The sequence below is a fragment of the Heloderma suspectum genome, chromosome 6 (genome assembly GCF_057233095.1).
Source record: "Heloderma suspectum isolate Gila_16-S chromosome 6, 16-S_ref, whole genome shotgun sequence".
Taxonomy (NCBI): domain Eukaryota; kingdom Metazoa; phylum Chordata; class Lepidosauria; order Squamata; family Helodermatidae; genus Heloderma; species Heloderma suspectum.
This window is the reverse complement of record NC_139463.1, coordinates 7,345,601-7,366,005: the sequence shown is the minus strand read 5'-3', so window position 1 is coordinate 7,366,005 and position 20,405 is coordinate 7,345,601. Positions and strand designations below refer to the sequence as shown.

General features: G+C 47.5%; 1 protein-coding gene across 2 annotated transcripts in view; it reads left to right on the top strand.

Annotated features, from left to right (window-relative positions):
- Nucleotides 1-12,075: 12,075 nt before the first annotated feature.
- Nucleotides 12,076-20,405, top strand: part of USP2 (ubiquitin specific peptidase 2) — a 59,526-nt gene continuing 51,196 nt past the window's right edge. Inside the window, exon 1 of one of the 2 annotated variants that reach the window (XM_084803577.1) lies at nucleotides 12,076-12,170. The gene's annotated coding sequence lies outside the window, so the exon portion shown is untranslated. Of the gene's footprint in view, nucleotides 12,171-12,970; nucleotides 13,234-20,405 lie in introns of those variants that run through there. The other variant, XM_084803578.1, reaches the window with a different exon arrangement.

Here is a 20,405-nt window from a genome sequence, read left to right as displayed (position 1 = left end):
AACTGGTGGGCTTCAACTCACTATTCATTTACAGCATTTTTACCTTGCTCTTCAGCCGAAAAAAATGGCTTATAAAGATTAATAATAAGACAGTCCCCGCCGCTAGGCTTATAGTCTAAAACATACGACACTAAAGGAAAAGGGATTGGGAGAGAGGAGGGGGACAAAAGTAAAACTCAGGCAGCACACGGTCTTCATGTCGATGTTCTTATAGGTGTCACTGCTGGGTCGCAGTGTGACTTAGGGTGGGTTGTGAAAGCGGCGGTAACCACTCTACATGTATATGGTTAAAAAAAATTATAAGTAGGTCTTCAAATGCTTGTTTAGGCTAAAGGTGGGTCCCAGGTCTGAAAAGGCTGAAGACTACTGCACTAAATAATGTTTATTTACTAGGGAAATCTAGAGCTTATTTTCTGACTTTCCCCCCTAAAACCAGTATCCCCAGCAACGGCCACAAGATGATTTAAAAGAAATAATCCAGTTGGAGGAATATAAATCTGATTTTTGGCAACCATATTCTTTTTTTTTATTATTGTATCCTGCATCTTCCATCCCAATAGGATTCTTGGTGCAGCTAACGGTCAATATCATAAAAACTGTGAACAGTATTAAAGCAATAAATTAACAATAATCCTGCACCAGCATAAAACCAAACAAAAGCAAATTAATATCTATTTGAGAATCTTTCCCACTATCACTCACCCCAGTTCACTCCAATTCTATGCTGCAATCCTGTAAGCCTGAAATCCTATGCACACGTTCCTGGGAGTAAAGTCCACTGAACACAGTAGGACCTAATTTTGAGTAACCATGCATAGGATTCTTCTGTAAACCTGTAACCCTATAGACCTCTACCTAGGAGTAAATCCACTTGAACTCAATAGTACTTACCTCTGAATAGGCATGCATAGAATGATACTATTGGACCGCAATCTTAGGCGTACTTACTTGGAGTAAATCCCATTAAACTGTGGGAAAGCATGGTAGGATTGTGCTGTTATGCTGAAATTCTGAGGCTTTCTGAAAAAAAGGGGGCTGCTTTTCACATTGGTATAACTGCACATGGCAAAGGATTCTGGGAAATGGCTCATGGGCACCCTGCATCCACAGTGGCTGCTTGACAGACCTGTTGGGTCTCTTCACAGTCAGTCTGGGGGAACTGAAAGTGCATTTTATTTATTCCATTTTGTTAAAAGTATACCTTACTTTCTCACCGATAGTGTTCAAAGCAGCTTAATAGCCTTTAAAAACTTGCAGAGTTTATTCGATGGCCTGAGAGAATAAATTAGTTTCCACTTGGTGCTGGTGACAACAAAGCCTATGCCAAGATGGCATCCTCTCTAGAAGTGTGGCGTCGCCACTGAAAAGTTCCTAGAACAACATTGAAAAAGCACAGTCCTAAATAAAAGCATCAGAGGGAAATTTCCTTCTAGGTTTACAAAATGCTCTCTGTCACCCCTGCCCTTTTTGGCTCACCCCAATGGAACCTTGTCACCTATGTACTGCAACTGCTTAGAGATTTTATTATATTTAGCCTGCGGAGGCTGGTGACTCCGATTTCGGTGGGGCTGTGTATCCACTCTGGGTTCAAGACTCTAAAGGAGCTATCCAAGGTTCTGAAATTATTGTCGGGATAGGGTTCAGCACCTTAGATAACTCCTTTAGAATTTGGGCTGGTTCTGACTGAAACCCATAATGGATGCACACCCACACCGAAATTGGAGCCACCAGCCTCCACTGTATTTAGGGGTATATAAATATCACAAATAAATATAAATAAATAAATAAATAAATAATTCCCCCACCAGCTGTTTTACAGTTACAAATCACCAGAAATGAGGAAATGTATCACCAAACAAGAGGGCAGTGATCTGGATAAATATTTGCCTATGCTAATTTATAGCTATAGTTATGGGTCTGGATTACTGCAGTGCGTTATATGTGGGGAGTGGGGCTGCCTTCAAAAATGATCTGGAAACTCCAGCTGTTCCAAAATAGGACAGCGAGATTTTCAATGGGGACTTGTTAACGGGATCATATTATGCCAGTACTTTTCCATCTGCACTGGCTACAAGTTCATGTCCAGGCTCGATTCAAAGTGCTGGTATTAACATTCAAAGCCCTAAATGGCTTGGGGCCAGGTTACTTGAAGGATTGCCTCCTCCTATATACACCTGCCTGGCCCCTAAGATTATCTTCAGCATTCCTTCTCTGGGAGCCCCCACCATAGGAAGTGATGTGGGTGGCTACTAAGAAGAGGGCCTTTTCCGTTGTGGCACCGTGGTTGTGGAATGAGCTCCCCAGAGAGGCTTGCCTGGCACTTTACATTGTGCTCTTTTCTGTGCCAGGTACCTTTCTATTTTTCCAGGCATTGTAGTTGTTCAGTTTCTGTATTAAATCTGGTACTATAGTATAAATCTTTGCATTGCTACTAGGTTCTGTTGGGTTATTATTTTTATTTTATACTTTAGTTCTAAATTTTAAACATTTATTATGTATTTTATTGTGTTGTATTTTATGGTTTTAATTGTTGTGAACTGCCCAGAGAGCTTTGGTTATTGGGCGGTACAGAAATGTAATTAACAAACAAACAAACAAACAAAGGCACAATCCTATGCATGTTTAGACAGAAAAAAACTCATGTAGCTCCTAGCACGCTGGGAGTTGTAGGACTTTTTTCTGTCTAAACATGCATAGGATTTTGCCCTAAATGTAGAAATAAATGTGTCCTAGATGTAGAAATAATTATTATAGTTTAAATAGAAATACAGTACATATCATCACAGTGTGGAAGATTGTGACCAGGTGACCTGGGTACCTGTCCTGTTCAGTCTGCTGTCCAGGGGGTGTTGATGGGCAACAGTTCTTATGACTCTTTACCTTTAAACCAGACTTAGACAGGATGGTTCTTCAGGCAGAGGATGCCTTCAAACAGAGGATGGTCCTCTGGTAGCCATTCAAATAGAGAACTGTTCTCTGTAAAAGAGGACACCTAGCCACCCTAAATCCTTGGACCTTCTCTGCTTCATTCAGGCTGTTTAAGGGCCAAACTACACAAGATATCTGTATTTGGACCTCCAGATGTTGGTACTATTTTTAATTAACATTTGTGGTGGTGATCAGTAACTTAATTAGATCAGGGAGATGGCATGGGGAGTTAACTCTTTCCCCCACCCATGCCACTTTTCCTTGTGGTGCAAATAGATGCTCCAGAGTGACAGGGATGATTTTTAGATCAGGGAAACGACCCTGGGTGAAAGGGTTACACTTTCCTCCACCACCACCATCCAGCACTGCTGCTCCAGTCCAATTTAGGCCCACCGCAGCTGTTTTTCGCTAAAAATAGAAACGTCGGGAGATCCCTGGTCTTGTGCAGTTTGACCCTAAATATCTGGTTCAAAATAACAGGTCAGAACCACGTGAGGGTTGTTGCAAAACCCACTCATGTTCTCGCAAGTGCAGCTCTCCAAGCTATTATGCAAAGCAACAACAAAAAAATCTCTGGTCACAGAGGACTACAAACAACTTGATGGGCTTTTGAAAATGCTTTCTCTCAGACTCCGTGGCCTCTTTGTCTGTTGACAACTTTGCTGGAACAGCTAATTACAGGGGTCAGCCGCTAAGGCACGGCCTGTGCCCCTTCCAGGCTCACAGTGAAACTGACAACAAAGCTCCATCGGAGCTCCATAAAGTGGCTGGCTGTGGGTTTTCAGCATCCAGGCAGTAAATCAGCCTGTCCAATAAAGTCCTCCAAAGTTATTAGCCCTCGACCTGTTCGTGTATGTGAGTGTTTTCTTTTAATGCTTATGCATCAGCCTATCTAGCACGTCTGTGGCATAAAATCCACAAACGAAGAGCAGTCTGTCACCATGATGGCTAGATGGAACCTTCACATTCAGAGGCAGTATACCTTGAAATATCCATTCCTCAGGGTCAAAGAAGGAAGGGAGTCACATTCATGCCATTCTTGGCCAGCTTCCTGAAGGCATGTGGTTGGCCACTGTGGGAAGCGGGCATGATCCAGCTCTTCATATGTTCTTATAAAAGAAACAAAGAACCAATCTCAGTACATTGTCCCTATCTGGGAGCCTTGCATCTTGCAGTCCACAGGGCCACAGCCATTGATGGGGGGGCTGGGGTGATATTTTAGGTCCCCTCTGTTTGAATGCTCAGCTTTCATTAAAAAAAACAAAAATTAAACAAGTCTTTCTCTCCCTTTTACTTGAGATATAGGGAAGAGCTTATTTACCATTTTTATTTTAAAAGAGGGAAGGGGCCATAGCTCAATGTACCTGCTTTGCTTGCAGAAGATCCTAGATTCAATCCCCAGCATCTCCAGGTAGGGCAGAAAAACACTGCCACAAAACCCTGCACACTGAGCTACACGAACCAGTGGTCTGACGCACTATAAGGCAATGTCCTATGTTCCTATTTTTAACCTGCCTTTCAGGGCGCACTGCCCTCACAAGGCAGATTACAAAATTACAAAAACATGACCGTACACTTAAACACGCACAGAGAGCAACAGCTGATAATTTCTAAGCACCAAGTGCATACTGGAATACATGCGTCTTCAGGGTTTATTTTTTAAAAGCTAGCAGTGATGATGCCATACGTATCTCTCTGGGGAGGGATTTCCAAAGGTGTGGGGCCACCACTGAGAAATGCCTATTCCGAGTTCCCGCCAGGAGAATAGCCCTTGCTGGTGGGCAAGATGGATGGCTGGTCTCTTCCCCATTGATCACTATGAAGCAATACAACAATTAGGGCTGCCTACCCAGGGGTAGGCAATGTTGTGCCCTTGGGCACCAATGCGACCCTGGGCACATTTCTTGGCATCTGCCAAGGTGCCCTACCCTTCCCACTTTTTTTTTAATTAACACATTTTGCTGTGAAATAGATTTCCTTTGCTGCTGAAAACTGTAGGCTCAAAGGCATTGTTTCGTGTGTTGCCTAACCCCGCTATACACGCTTACCTGGGAGTAAGCCCTATTCAGTGGCAATTAGTTCTGAGTGTGCATGCAGAGGGTTGTTCTGTAGGCAGCTTTAACGTCATGAGGCTATCTGTGTTGCTTTCTACAACAACCCCATCACCTTTTGATCCCCTCACTACAAGGTTTCTGGCAATGAACGTACCATAGGGGACCGTAGTAATGGATGTTTGCAAGCAAGGCCAGCCCAAAACATTATCTGACTGCCTGAGGAAAAAGATCTTTTGCCACCTTCTCCCATTTGAGCTTGCCCAGTCCTTAAAATCCTCTGGAGAGGACCTTCTTTTGAGACCGCCACCATCAGAGGCCCATTTGATGGCAATGCGAGAGAGGGCCTTTTTGGTGGCTGCTCCCAAGTTCTGGAATTCAAAGGAAGTGAGGCTGGTGACTACCAGGAGGAGGGCCTTTTCTGCTGTGGCCGCCCGACTGTGGAATGAGCTCCCTAAAGAGGTTCGCCTGGTGCCTACATTGTTCTCCTTCCGGCGCCAGGTGAAGACCTTTTTATTCTCCCTACCATTTTAACATTTTAGCTTCTTAATCTTTTAGCTCTGGTGTTTTAACTCTGTAAATTAAATCTCTGCTGCTAGGTCTTATTCTGGTCATACCGTTATATTGTTGTTTTAAGCTTTCGTATTTTATATTATTTTATGCTGCACTCTGTGGTTTTAATTTTTGTGAACCAGAGAGCTTCAGCTATTGGTTGGTTGGTTGGTTGGTTGGTAGGTAGGTAAATTAATTAATTCCCTCCAGAGGGAAGCTAAGTTCACTCCCCCTCTGCTATCCTTACTATGGCAGGCAAAGACCACTTTGTTCGAGAAGGCCTTTGACCTGTAAGTGGGTGCTGTTTTTATTCTGTAATTCTTACGTTTTTATTGCATTTTCATGTGTGTTATTCTGCCCATGGTAGATGGCCATTAAATGGAAGGGGGAGAACTAAGGCTCAGATGGAATAGGGGTGCATGGGTAAACCTTTCCTTTCTTAGATTAAAAAAGGAGTTGCCTTATGTGGGACCCTCCGAAAGGGATTCTGGGAATAGGTATGGGGCCGGTCCCATTTTTCTTTTACGTATGAATGGCACCCGTTCTGAGTCCAGCCTTGTTTTCTTACATTCCAATAATCTTAGCAAGTGACATTGGGCAGAGGGAACTGAGTTGCCCTTGTCCGCGATGCTTGTTTTTATGTTCGTCGCCAAGCAAAAGGTGAATTTGCTCCAGGCCTCGGGTCGTGCCAAAAAATAGCCACTGGGCTCTCGGGGAAATGTGACTGTCTTGGGATGTAGCTGGAGAAAAAGTGTGTTGCAGAACAGGTCCTCGGACATCTTTTTTCCCACTCCCTGTGGGTTAGGGCTTGGCCAGGGCGGAGGATTACGGGAGTCTTCCTGTGGCAGAAAAGATGGGGCAATGCACCCATAGATGCAGAAGGAGCAGCTAAGGAGAGAGACAGCGAGAGAGAGGGAGCGCTGATGCAATGGAGTTGGGAAGGGCAGCTTTTGGAAAAGGGTTGGTCAGAGGTGTTGCTGAGAAACTTCGACAGAATTGCGACTCGTCCCTTGCAAGCTCTCTCTCCTGAAGGATTCTGGCTCGTTGGGGTGCCTGGGATTTTCCCACTTCTGGTCCATGGTCTTCCCCCAGCCCTTCTCTCTCCCCATAACTGGCTGCATGCTTGCAGATCTGCCTCTCCCCTCTGGTGCGCCTCGGTGTCCCTACCTGTGCAGTGGGAATAATGATGGCATAGCTGGCTGGCCGGCATGAACCCTGACGCCTACTGAGCCCTTTGAAGCCATTAGGTGAGGAGGTGTTCCAAAAATGCAGCAGGCAGGCAGGCATCCATCATTATCCTTGTGACGCCAGGGAGAGAGAAGCCACGCCAAGGCCAGGAAGTGGCACAAGTCCCCCGAGGGCTTTCTCTCCTTGCCGTGCTCTCCCTTTTGCTGGGGCCGCAGCCTGCCTGCACCTAGGTTCTCACGGTGTGTGTGTGTGTGTGTGTGTGTGCGCGCGCACGCGTGCACGTGTGGGGTTCATCCTGCCATCTCTCTCTTTCTCTCGCAGCCCCAGCAGCCAGAATGGTATGATGCAAAGTTGCTTCTAACACCACAGGGAACGAAACTCTCTCGTAGACGTGGCAGTCACAGACGGTAAGCATGGGGGGGGGCAGGGCGGGGGGGGTGAAGAGGGGATTCTGGACTTTTTTTGTGGATGAAGCAAATGAAGCTTGAGGCCAGAAGCTGTGCTTTTGGCCTTTGTCACTTATTTTGCGGTGAGATCTTCATAGGAAACATGCAGACTTAGGAACATAGGACACTGCCTCATCCTGAGTCAGGCCATGGGTCCATTTATTTTATTTGTTTGTTGTTTGTTTTTTTAAAAAATTAAAAACATTTTTATTTTATATGTTATTTTATTTTTATTATTACTGTTATTTTAGTTTATGTTGTGTATCTTTCTCCCCTAATAGCTGGAGCTCCCTGAGCAGTTCAGAGCAATTAAAACCATAAAATACAACATGCTAAAATATAATATAAAGGTTTAAAACTACCATATAAAATAAAAACAAAACTTCAAAAACCAAAATCTAGCTCAGTATTGCCAACAGTGACTGGCGGCAGTGGCTCTCCAGGGTTTCAGGCAGGGGTCTTTTCTCAGCCCTACCTTGAGATTCCAGGGATTGAGTCTGGAACCTTCTGCAATCAAGGTGTCTGCTTTCTGTTTTTTCCCCCTAAAAGGTTCTAGTCCTCATGGTTCTAAATAAAGGGCTGATTTACATAGGAACCAAGGGAGCTGCCTTCCACCAAGTCAGACCTTCAACCCATCTAGCTCAGTCTTGTTTACACACCGACCAGCAGCGGCTCTCCAGAGTTTCAGACAGGGGTCTTTCCCAGGCCTGGAGGTGCTGGCGATCGAACCTTCTGTGTGCGCAGTACATGCTCTGGCTCTGAGCTAGCCCTCTCCCAAACTTTTTGAAACTGCTGTGCTCTGAGTCAGCCCTAGCCCTGGCACAAGCTCTCTCCCTGCCTGAAGCAGGAAACAACATGCACTGCTGGATCACTCCCCCTGTCCCGTGTCTCTCGTACGTTTGCTGCTGCCGCCGTGCTGACTCTATGGAGAGCCATGAGGCTGGATGAAGTGGCCACCTCGGTCTCACGAGAGCCCCGCACCCGCTTTTTCTGGCTGCATGGCTCTCGACGAAGGAAGCAGAGGGCAGGTGGCTGCTCCAGAGAGCCTAGTCGGCTACTCTGTCACCGCGGCAAATGCCACGACAGGAGAGCAGCTGGCGGGGCTCTCCAGAGCACCCACTGGAGGAGGCCGGGTTGCAGCACAATCCGCTGCTCTGGCGCCTGACGCATGTTCCTCACCCTGCTTCATGAGTGGGCCAGCCCTGGTCAGGTTCATCTAGCTCAGCACCGACTGGCATTGACTCTCCAGGGATTCAGCCAGGAGTCTTCCCCGGCCAGGAACTGAACCTGGGACCTTCTGCCATGCAAAACTGTGTGTTGTACCACTGAGCAATGGCCCTTCCTTAGGATGCTGGCCAGGTTTCCCTAGGATCAAAGCTTCTCTCTCTCATTTGGCACTCCTGTAGAAAGAGCTATGAGGATGCTTTTCCTCCTGCACGTGTGTGCAGACGTGCACCACCCTCTGAAAGGGCTCTGGGATCCCCAGTTACATTAAAAATACATATTGTTAGAATTACTTAGCTAATGACGCGTTAGAATCATTCTCTGAGGTGTCGGCTTGATTGCTCATGCCAAATTCCATCTCGCTTAATTGTATCCTGCCCTGGCAATTCTCCTTGCAAAACCCGTTCACATTCTCCTGCTAACTATCAGTTAGAGCGTGTTCCTCCCCAGAAGCAGCTGCCTCCCACAGCTAACAAGGGAGACATGACCCCCAGGGACGAAAAAGGTACTTAGATCCTTTCCTGCCTTTATGCCAGGGCCAACCTGTTGGCTCTGGGAGACGAGCGTGCGGGGGGTGGGGGAGGGGCGGATTGGTTAAGGTGTATTTTGTTCATCTGACTACTTTAAGAACTGAGCGGTTTGCATTCTGGAGTGAGAGGTCAAAGAGTTTGTAATGACAGGCTGTGAAATACAGTGTGCAATATTTGGATTTGACCTGAACTGCTGTACTCTGTCTGGGCCTCAGGAGCATTAGGGACTTGTGGATTCATCCTGTAGTGGTCCTGCTACAGAACGCTGCCTGCTGAGTCCTTTCCTCCTTATTCTTTCACTCTCACAACAATGTGTAGGGCATCTGTAGGATCCTTGTGGCATCCACAGGTGGTCTGTGCTGAGCCACTTGGTGCAAGTGGCAGGACACCATTTCAAATCCAGGTTGGACAGCGAAGCTCTCTGTGCTGGGCAGCGCAGTCCTCATGGCAAACCACAGAACCCGTGGCAGTGCGAGTCTTTCTGGCACATGGGAGCTCCTCACCTTGCTTCACTGGTGGCACAAGAGTGTAATAGATGGATTTTTGTGTGTTTTAAAATTACAGTTATTTTATGGAGCTTGTGATATTCTAAAGCAGCCTTCCCCAACCTGGTGTTCTCTAGATGTCTTGGAGTGCAGTTCCCACGCTGGCTGGAAATTATGGGAATTTCTGTCCAACACATGCTGGGCTGGCTGCAAATTATGGATGGCTGTTCTAGTGTTATTGTGGTTGTTTCCATGGTGGCTTTTCTGTGACATGTACAGTTTTCTGGAGTTAACCAGAAACAACTCTTTTGGCTAAGGGTCTGTGTACATGGCCTGTTAGGACAACCACAGACTTGGTGGTGTGGCAAGTGAACGTACAAATCAGCCTCTGATGTGATGACTTCGTTCCTGGTTTTCTCTCTCCGTGGATTTTTACCATTCTTCTCGTAGCGCTTCTCAGGATCGTTTCACCCAGCCGACAACCCTGGAATGGTGACAATGGACAGATCCCACCTTTGAAAGATTTTTCAGTAAGGAGGGGCTGTCAGGGTGACCAGCTCCAAAGAAGGATGGGTCTTCTGTGTTTTTAATTAAGAAATACTTGTGTGGAAGAGGGGACTTTGGCAGAGGCAGCAGGTTGTCATGCATGGGATTGGAAAAGCTGCGGTTTCCAAAATTCCTGTCTTCAACCTCAATATTTTAAAAGAGCAGGCTGGAGGTCAAATCTGCTTTGCATCTGATCACTGTAGGAAGGATATGGGTATATGTGTGTGTTTTGGGGATCTCCTGCCTTTCTGCTCCCTCCCTACACCACAGAATGTATCCCAAGTGAGTAGCTGAAGGTGTAATTAGAGGTATGGAGGCTCCATGTTTAATTATCATGGCCAATGACTCCCATTGATCAGCCAGTCCTCCATGGATCTATTGATTTGTAGAGTGGCCATGTGTCCTTCTTTACAGAGGACAGTTCTCTACTTGAAGGGCCATCAGAGGACATTCCTTTATTTGAAAGCATTCTCTGTTTGGAGAGTTGTCCAGTCCAAATCCTGTTTAAAGATAAAGACCCCTAAGAAGGGAGAGCTGCCCATCAACAGCTGCCCATTGGAGTTGCCCATTGACAGCACCTGGACAGCAGACTGAACAGGTACACAGCTCACCTGGTCCCAGTCTTCCTCACTATGGGGGAGATGTAATTCTATTTCTATTTAAATTACAGCAGTTATTTCCAAATGTGCTCCTGTACGTATAAATTGGGGCCGCGGTGGCTTAGTGGTTAAGACACTGAACTGCAGACTGGAAGGTCAGCAGTTCGAGACCCGAGTGCTGCGTGACGGAGTGAGCTCCCGTCTTCAGTCCCAGCTTCTGCCAACCGAGCAGTTCGAAAGCAAGAAATTGCAAGTAGATAAATAGGTACCGCCTCGGCGGGAAAGGTAACAGAGTTCCGTGCACCTCGGTGTTCAGTCATGCTGGCCACATGACCACGGAAGCGTCTTCAGACAGCGCTGGCTCTTCGGCTTAGAAACGGGGATGAGCACCGCACCCTAGAGTCGGACACGACTGGTTGGGGACACCTTTACCTTTTACCTTTACGTATAAATTAGCATATGTTAAATTAGTACCTATTAATTAGTATTTTATGCCAGTCTTTGTCTCATTTTGGGGGTGATGTGTAAGTGGCCACCCTGTCGATGAGAGAAAGTTAAAACAGCTGGGATTGTTTAGCCTGGAGAAAAGAGGGTAAGGGGAGACAAGTTAGAGGTGTACAAAATTATGCCTGGTGAGAGAATGTGGATAGGGAGACATTTTTCTCCCTCTCTCAAAATACTAGAACCCGGGGTCATCTTATGAAGCGGATGGATGGGAGATTCAGGACGGATAAAAGGAAGGGCTTCTTCACGCAGTGCATAGTTAAACTATGGAATTTACTACCACAGGATGCAGTGATGCCGCCAATTTGGACAGCTTTCAAAGGGGGATAGACAAATTCCTGGAGGAAAAAGCTGTCAATGGCTACTAGTCCTGATGGCTATGTGCTACCTCCAGTACCAGAGGCAGTGAGTACACCAGTTGCTGGGGAACTTGGGTGGGAGGGTGCTGTTGCACTTGTGTCCTGCTTGTGGGTTCCTGGTCGACAGCTGGTTGGGCACTGTGTGAACGGAATGCTGGACTAGATGGACCCTTGGACTGATCCAGCAGGACTCTTCTTACGTTCTTATGTACAGAAAAAAGCAAGCCATACTAGCTGAGGAATGCTTGGAGTTGTAGGACTTTTTTTGTCTAAACATAGATAGGATTGCACCCTTTGACAAGTAATCTCATTCCCTGTGTCCTATCTCTGCGACTTTTAGCTTAGTGGTGGCCCTGATGTGAGCGTCATGCCTTCACAGTGCCATATACCTCTCGGTGTTCAAATATTCTGCCTGCCAGGAACCTTTTCCACATTTTTGCAGAGAAACCATGGCACGTTACTGTGAAGGTCTGAGGCCTACAGAGGGAAGGAAAAGAAAAAGGTCAAGCCTAGAGGCCTGGGTTTTTTTGTTGGGAGGGGTATCCTCGAGAGGAGTAGTTTCATTTCTGATTTCCTGAGTTAGGTTTCATTTCTTCAGGTTTGAAACAGTACATTGGGTATGGGGGAAGGAGGGTATAAAAAGGGAGAGTGAGCCAGGGCAGAGAAAGAGGAAGACCAGAGAGTCAGAGGCAGAGAGAGACTAGAGCAGGAGGATAGAGCAGGAAGAAGCAGCCTGGAGAAATCTAAATGCAGCTAGGGTAAAGGAACTTGAGTTTTTGCAACCTTTATTTTTTCTTAATGCCTTGTGTATCACTCAGCTCTATTCTGTAAATACCTTTTGTTGTAATTTGCTTGCTTTACTTTACCAGTAAACTGTTGTGGTTAACACCCAGGTGTCTGAAGTGCCAATCACCTCACGTCTACAGCCTAAACCCCAAGCTGTTGGGAAGGGGAAGTTTAAAAGGAGAAAGGTGGGACTTTTAAGGAGGCAAGAGATCCTTAAGGAGTTGCTCAGGGGGTCCAGGTCATAAGGGAACCCTGACAGTTACAGACAATGCTGCACTATAAAACACTAACCCAATCTTGGTTCATGCGGGTCACTGGCAAGGCATATTTAGGCCTTGCTGTTGCTCTGTGCGAACCTTAGAACGGGCAAAAAGTTCTGCTGCTGTGCTTTGCAGGGGGAAAGATCAGTTGTGCCTCGGTTTATTTATCAGGGAACCTTCTCGCATTCTTATTCTTATGATCGGTGTGCATGGCACCACCTGTCGCTTTTTACAAAAGCAAATGTGTAGACTAGCACGGAGTACAAGAAGAGCTTGCAGGAATCCGCAAATAAACTTCTGGGGAACCCTAGCAGTAACTCCCTGGAAAGGCGTTCGCAAACCACGGGCATATGCCAGGGCCCCTTTCCGGCGTGCAGGCCCGCGAGCCTGTTTGTTTCCCCAGCGCACACCAAAGGCCAGCTGGAGCGCAGCCAAGGCGGCCAGCCAATCCCAGAGTTTATGCCGGGCATCCTGAAAGGGCTTTGAAAGTGGGCTGTTTCCCCAGCAACCGGGGACTCTTGGCTGTGCGAGCCTCCGACTTGAAAGGCAAAGGAGGGGAAGAGGCCCGGCCAGAACAACCCCAGAGCGAAAGATATAGACCCACGAGGGTGCCCGCTTCTCCTTCGTGCCGGTTGGCACTTTGGGGCGCCAGCTGCGTGGTGGAACATGGCCTGAGCCCGCTGGATCAGGCCTGGTGGAGAACTCTTCCCAAAGCGTTGTATCTCCTTGGGGCAGCTGCAGCATCCTCCTCACTGGAGAACCGAGGCTGACTAAGGTAGGTGGTCTTGGGCTGCCTCTGCCCGGTTGTGGGGTTTAGTGCAGGGCTCCCGCCTGTGGCTCTTAGCAGCCGGCTTCGACATACCCCATTTCGAGCCCCGCGTGAGTCCTGGCGTGCTGGATCCAGCAAGGACTCTTGTCTTTTGGCGCTTGTTCCATTCTCCTCTTTAATTTCTAAAAAGGTCTGTGAACCCAAGGCTCACATCTGCCTGAAATTCATATCCTCCAACGGGAGAGAACGTGCAGCTGGAATCATAGGGGTGTGTTTTGGGGAAGAGGATGTTGTTTGGCTGATGGGGGGAAAGGCCCTCTGCACATGCTCAAAGATGCGCTTGTTAATTACTTCACATGTCTCAGGGCTCAGGGTAAGCCATATCCAAATCAAACCAAAGTGGAATCGAATTGTGTTTGACTGATTTGGTGATCTGCTGGGTGCATCAGCCCAAAACTGAATGGTGGCCGTGCATTATGGGAAATTTGGGTTCTGGTTCAACCTAGTTATCTCCCCAGCCCTATCTCATCATCCTGCTGTTGCTTATATCACATTTTTTAAAGTTTGCAAAGGCCATTTCGTAATCCTTAACTGTGTTTCCCTGTACGGAAGCCTTATCTCTCTATATTTTTTTTAAATCAGCATTATCCCCATTTTACAAATAATGGGAAACGTAGGCCCAGTCATTTAATGCGTGGCTAATTTCCTTTAGTAAAAAGCATATAAACCCCATGCCAGTGATGAGTGCCAGTGATCATGCATGCACTCTGAAGCTGCAGTTCCTTGCGACTTTCCAAGTCATGTGCATACTATGAAGTACACACACGTGCAATTATCACTGTGACAGTTTGCACACAGTTTGCACGCTTATTCCTTTATGGATGTGCTTTCTGTGTAGGAAACCTTCTTGGCTACCAGAGCCCTTGAGAGTGAGTAAGACTGCAATCATGTACCCATTTAACCAAGAGTAACCCCCCACTGAACTCAATGGGACTTACTTCCGAGTAGACATGTATGGGATTGTGCTCTGAAGGTGCAATCCTATGCATGTTTAGACCAAAAAAAGCCTTACGATTCCAGCATGCTGGGAGTTGTAGAACTTTTTTCTGTCTAAGTACGCATAGGATTGTGCCTTAAGTGACTTGCCCAGGGCTTCTCAGTGAGTCTGTGGCACAGATGGGTCTTTGAATGAGCTTGTGTTAGAGCCATGGTCAGTCCTCTATGTAACGGCCACCACAGTAAAGATTGTAAAAGTGGTTTGCTACATCCGCAACGACAAAAAGCTGGGTTATAAATTATTCATATGAGCAATTCAACTGGAAATTCGGGTGCAACCCACCAGCCCCGAGACCCGCCTGGGCTCTCAAATGCTCATAGCACACCTGGTCCAGTTTTCTCTTTCCTACAGCAATCGAATCTGTCCTTTGTTGACTTCTGAGTTAACAGCCAGGCCTCGTTGGCCCCTGGACCCATCAGCCTGTACCCCTGGAATACCGACACCTCCCTAATGTGCAGGTGGGGATGCGAGAAGACACATCAGAAGCCCTCTTCCATCTACCTGCAGTGCGGGGCTGGCTTTCTGACTAGATCGTGAAGGGCTCTTTCCTTCCCCATTTGCATCCAGCTGCAGTCAGTCGGTGGTGGGTCTGAATTATTGATGGGCGAGTGGCATATGCCTGGGCAGCCAAGCAGAGCAGCGGGGGCTGGGCTGCTGAATGGCTTCTCTGAGCCCAGCTGAAGGCGGGCCCCGCCCGGGCAAAGAGCCCTAGCTCAGCGGTGGAGCACACACCGTCGCATGCAGAAAGCTGCAGGTTCGATCCCTGGCATGCCCACTTAAAAAAAGGAAGGACCAACAGTAGTAAGAAAACTCCTAATATTGTTGGGGCCCAACCAAAACAAAGCCTAATTAATGATGAAAAGAAGTTTTTGCAACAAAATGTTGCAGTTCGGAATGCTCCTGTTTAGGCTTCTTCTCCCTCGGGTTTTCCATGTCCTCCCCCCACCTTCAACAGACACTCAGCATTCTGTGCTCACTGAGCATGCTCAGACTTCACTGTGCTGGTTTTGGGGGGTGCCCCCCCTTGCTTTTTGCCCCCTAAATGTTTTTTGTACTTCTGAAGAACTTGAGATTCCCTCAAGCCTGCTGATAACCCCCCTCTTGCGCATGGGTAGTTTCGTTTTGGCTACATAAGCAACAGCACTCACAGCCTGAACATGGGAGATACAAGAATAATCACCTTTGTGATTCGGACCTTGGTGTACCACTTGCAGTGCAAAACAGCTCTGAGTGCCTCGAGCAAGTGAGCCAAGCCACATGCTGGCATAAATAAGAGGAGAAAAATCCTACAGAGTCATTAGCTGGTTTGACCTGGTGGGCTCCTAGTGTGGAGAGTTTCTGCCAGCAGCTAAAGACATATTTGTTTGCCTGGGCATTTTCCTGACTGCTACCATTACCAGCTACCCTCGGTTACTTTAATGAGACATGTTATTGTTTTTATTATTGCTTTATTTTATGGATTGCATTTTATTATGATTTTACTTGGATTTTACTTGGAATCACTTTGAGGTATGTGTTTTTTAATAAATGAAAAGTGGTGTTAGGATTCCTAAAATAGAATAAATATTCCCCCATTATAACTTCTTAGAAAATATAAAAAGTTAGCGCTTGCTTGGATTGGTCTGCAACGCTCAGCAGAGCGGGGGGGGGGGGGTTGTGAGGCAGTGAGCAGAAGTAAAGAGAACCATGGTGCTTATGATATGAGCAGAGTGAGAGAGTTAATTTTAGGCAGAACACAAGGTAAAGAATCACTTACTGGGTTCAGACACACAATAACCCACACTCAAAGGTTGAGTATGGGTTGCATGTGGGTTGTTGTTGAACTGTGGGTTATTGTGCTGTCTGAACCCAGCTACAGTAACAAACCATGGTTTGTTAACCACGAACAACCCATGAAAAGAATCCATGGTTGTTGGGTTCGGACACATCCAGCCCTTTGTCAGTTGCGAACTGTCGGCTGCTCACTGTCAGGGTGAAAACTGAGCCAATAGAGCCCCAGAGCAGTTCTGATTCTGAGGAGGAACAGCAATCCATGTGAGAGAAGCTCACTCATCTCTCACAAGCACAGCAGCTGGCAAAGATTCCTCCTGCCACCATTCCTGGGATAGATAGTGACCCTGGCAGCGAGAGAGCGCTGGAGGGGGGCTTGCTGGACGCTTGGCGCAGACGCAGGGAGCGACAACAGATGGAGGGCGCGGAAAGGAGGCGTAGCGCTCGTTTGGCGCGCAAACAACGGTTGCATCCCGAGGACCCAAGGGAAAGAGGGAGGATCTCTCCCTAGCCCACAAGTTCAGGGTCTTCCCGTGGTTCTCCTTCAAACGGAGACCAACTGTCTTATCTGGAGCTTAGGCTACTCTGCTATCTTTCCCCAGTGCTGTTCCTTGCTTTGTCACTAGTGATTAGTATCTGAAAGAGTCATAAAGGAATAAAGTCTCGGAAAGAATTCCTCGTCATCTGTGTCCTGAGTTGGCTATTGGTGGGGACTGCAAGAGTCAGCTAGGGCGCTCCTGTCTCCTCACCTCCCCGCCCACTTTTCCCTGCTTCTGTGCTCTGTTTCTGAGCACAGAGATGTAGCTGGTGCAGAGAGAGCCACATCAGCTACAAGGGGGCGGGGAGCACGGTTTCTGGAAACCGCGATCAGAGCCCTGGTTGCGACCTCGGTTCCCAGAGACCGAAAAATCCTGTGACCCTCTAGGCAGTGTCTAGTGGCCATAGGATTGCTCCCTCCGTTGCCATTTTTCCCCTGTGATAAGGAAAAACAGATGGAATAAGTAACGGGGGAAATTCAGGAGGATTACACATGGGGGACGACGTCTGGACACCCCCGTAGAATTCTGTGAGGGAGGCAGAGCAATTGCACGATCAAAGCATCCACTTAACAAGAGGGTTGTACTGCTATGGGAGTGACACTAGAGGGCAGAGTGCCACCTCCGGAGTCCTGGGCATGAGAAAACAGGCTGGTCCTGCGCTAAGCCTCGGGTCTCTCAGCCTGGCCCACACGTGGGCAGTTGCAGTCATGCACACAATGTACCGTGACAATGTCCCACGGGATCTGCATGCCACACCTCATGATTCCACCTCATGGCTCGAGCACAGACAGCCACCTGGCAGCCAGGGATCACACGCAGTGGCGAAGCACTCGGAGGACGGGGCTGGTACAGCCGGGGAAAGTTTACCTGCAGGCGTCTCCGCAGGTGTGTCGAAAGTGAGGAAACCCGAGAAAGAACATCACGTTCCCAGATCTGCCGTAGGACTTAGTTCCTTGTGGAACTGCCACCTCTAAAAAAATTATTACTTCCTGAAATAGGTGCCGTATCTCACAACCGGAGGACGACAGACAGAAATCCAATATACATATGGGCGTAATACATTTAGTAGGCCAGCTCAAATGTCACAAAAATCTGCAAGCTTTCGAGATCTCTAGGTCTCTTCATCAGGCAAGACGTTACAGAAAGCAGGTTGGCCCAGTGAGGAGGGGGGAATAGGACTTAAAAAAAAAAAAGACTGATGATGTTGAGGTCATGAAGTCTGCATAGTCAGTCTTAAGATGAAGTGGGGGACGAGGGGGCTGCAGACGTGCAAATTAAGCTCTACCTGCCAGGTGATGGGATGGTTTCAGACTGCACCTGGGAGTACCCTTAAGACTGCTGGGAGCAACAAGCAAGCAATTATTGATCTCCCGGTTATGAAATATAAAATCCAGCTATTCTTCAGAACTGTCACCCCTTAAGGCAGGGATGTTGAAATCAATTTCAAAGAAGCTCTTGGGGGCCGCATTCCAATAGGGGGGGCAAATGCAAAAAAGGGTGGGGCCAAAATACCAGGGGGGCCATCTACATCGTAACTGCGCAGCATTGCAGCTGCGAATTAGCTTCTGCTGCAGTACACACCTGATTTCCTGCGGACTTCTCCGATGGAAAAATCCACTGTGCCTTGACACATGGCCGTTAAAGCAAAGTAAACTGTGGCAGTCGCGCTGCTCTTTTTTCTTTTACCCTTTTTTACCATTATATTTAAATGCTCAGCTGCACAGCCATGTGAGGATGGGGGTGCGACACTTTCGGTTTTTAGTGGCTGTTTTGTATTTTAGGGGTTCTTTTGTGTCTGTCCGCCCCTCTTTGGTAAGTTGTGGGCAGTCTGCTCCTTCGTCACCATGCCAGCTGTTTGTACACAATCACGGCAGCAGTCCTCCAGCCCCGTACTCTCGCGATGGTTCGCACATGCGAAGGGGTGTGCCCACGTGAGAGGTACGTGCCTACCCATCATTCCAAAATGGATCCCTCTTCATGCCTCTGTTACTGCGCAGCTGCAAAGGAACAGAGAGGAGTGAAAAGGCGTCACAGAGTGACGCAACCACTAAGCACACCTACCCCACGCCCACCGCAAACTGTGAAGTCAGTTCGAGGAAGGGACAGACAGCTCAGCAACCACGGTAAACCCGCAGCAAGCTAAAAAGCGCAGCAAAACCACTTCTGTGGAAATCCGCATTTTCCCTGTGAAAACCATGGTTTGGCTGCGAAGTGGCGAGAAGTGGCGACTGCGTCGTATGTCCCGAAGGTCCTTGGATCACAGCAGCCCCGGAGTAAATGACTCACATAGATGGAGCCCAGAATATTGTAGCTTAAAGCTCTAATAGCCAGTAACGCAGCCTTAGGAGAAGCATTTCAACCTTTTAGAATGGGGAAAAACTGCACATTAGCTGGGAAACCATCAAATGATCAGTGGTTGGGGGAAGGACCACTCTGGGAAATCTTAGAGAGCGGAATTGGGGGGCCCAGGCCTGAGGTTCTGCCCCCCTGCCCTCTGTGGACTGAATCCAGTGAAGAGATCCCCTGGAGAAGATACGGTCTTTCCCCTGATTGCTGCCGTCTTGCAAAAGTTCTCTTTGTCAGCAGGGGGCACCAGTGCCCTTTACGTCTCCTTGCGGGCGCTGTGTAAACACAATCTGGCAAAGAAACCAGATTAGGGTGTTGAGTTTCTGTTTATGCCACCTGCTGTTCTCCTTTCGAAGCTGGCTCCATGGTGTTTGTCTCTGCCCACACCCTGAGGGGCTGGTGCTGATTTTTTTTTTTTTCAACAGCGAACAGTAGCGAACAGACCTGCTGGTTTCACACGGGTTGGAATAGCTGTACACGGCCCCTGCTATGGTACACCCCTATAGCCCCCTGAGGGAGGGATCTGTCCACTCCATTCCCTTGAGGGGGGCTTGCTCCAAAACAAGGGGAAGAGAGAAGGCATATAACTGTCCGTCAGATTACTCCGCTCTGGAATGGAACTACTGACTGCAAAGCTATTTGTCGGTTAAGACAGCCTGCCTCCTAGCAACTGAAGCTGGCGCTGCATACTTCGAACACACAGACACATTTATATAAATTAAAATTAATTAATGTGCTTTAAAAAATAACCCCGAGGTGTACGTCCTTTGGGCCCCCTAGTACGCATAACAAGTTTTGGCACTATGGATTTGTTAGACAGACAGACAGACAGACATCGTCTTGTGTTATTATAGATGACATTTTTGATGGAAATGAGACACACCTGAAGGGGGTAGGACAAAATTAGCTCCATATTGTGTGCATGTGTGTACATTTTGTAGTTTTGCAAAGTATCTTGCAGGATCTCGTATGTGTCCATAACATAAAAGAGTAGGCTGTTTTATCTGGAAGATGTGAGTTCATATTCCTGCCATAGCTGTAATGACCAGATGTAAAGGAGCCCAGGGCTTCTGTGTGTGTTTTTAGTAGTTGCTCAGGAGACAAAATTTTTGAAGGTGCAGCTTTTCTGACTTCTGCATGACAAGCTGCACTTGCTAAAATTTCCCCTTAAGAACATCTGAGGAGCCGTGCTGGGTCAGACAAAATGTCCGTATCGTCCAGCATCTTCTTTCTTGCCGTGGCGAGCTGGATGCCTCTGGGAAGCCTTCAATCAGCATATGAAGGCAATCACCCTCTCCTGCTGATACTTCCCAGCAACTGGTGTTCAGGAGTATCCTGCTTCTGAACCTGGAGGTTCCATTTAATCACCACTCTCTCTAATAGCAAACAGAAGTGGTGAGTGCCAACAGAAATAGAGCTTTTTTACACAAGGCATTTATTGCACGCTTGTCATTTCCTACCCACGG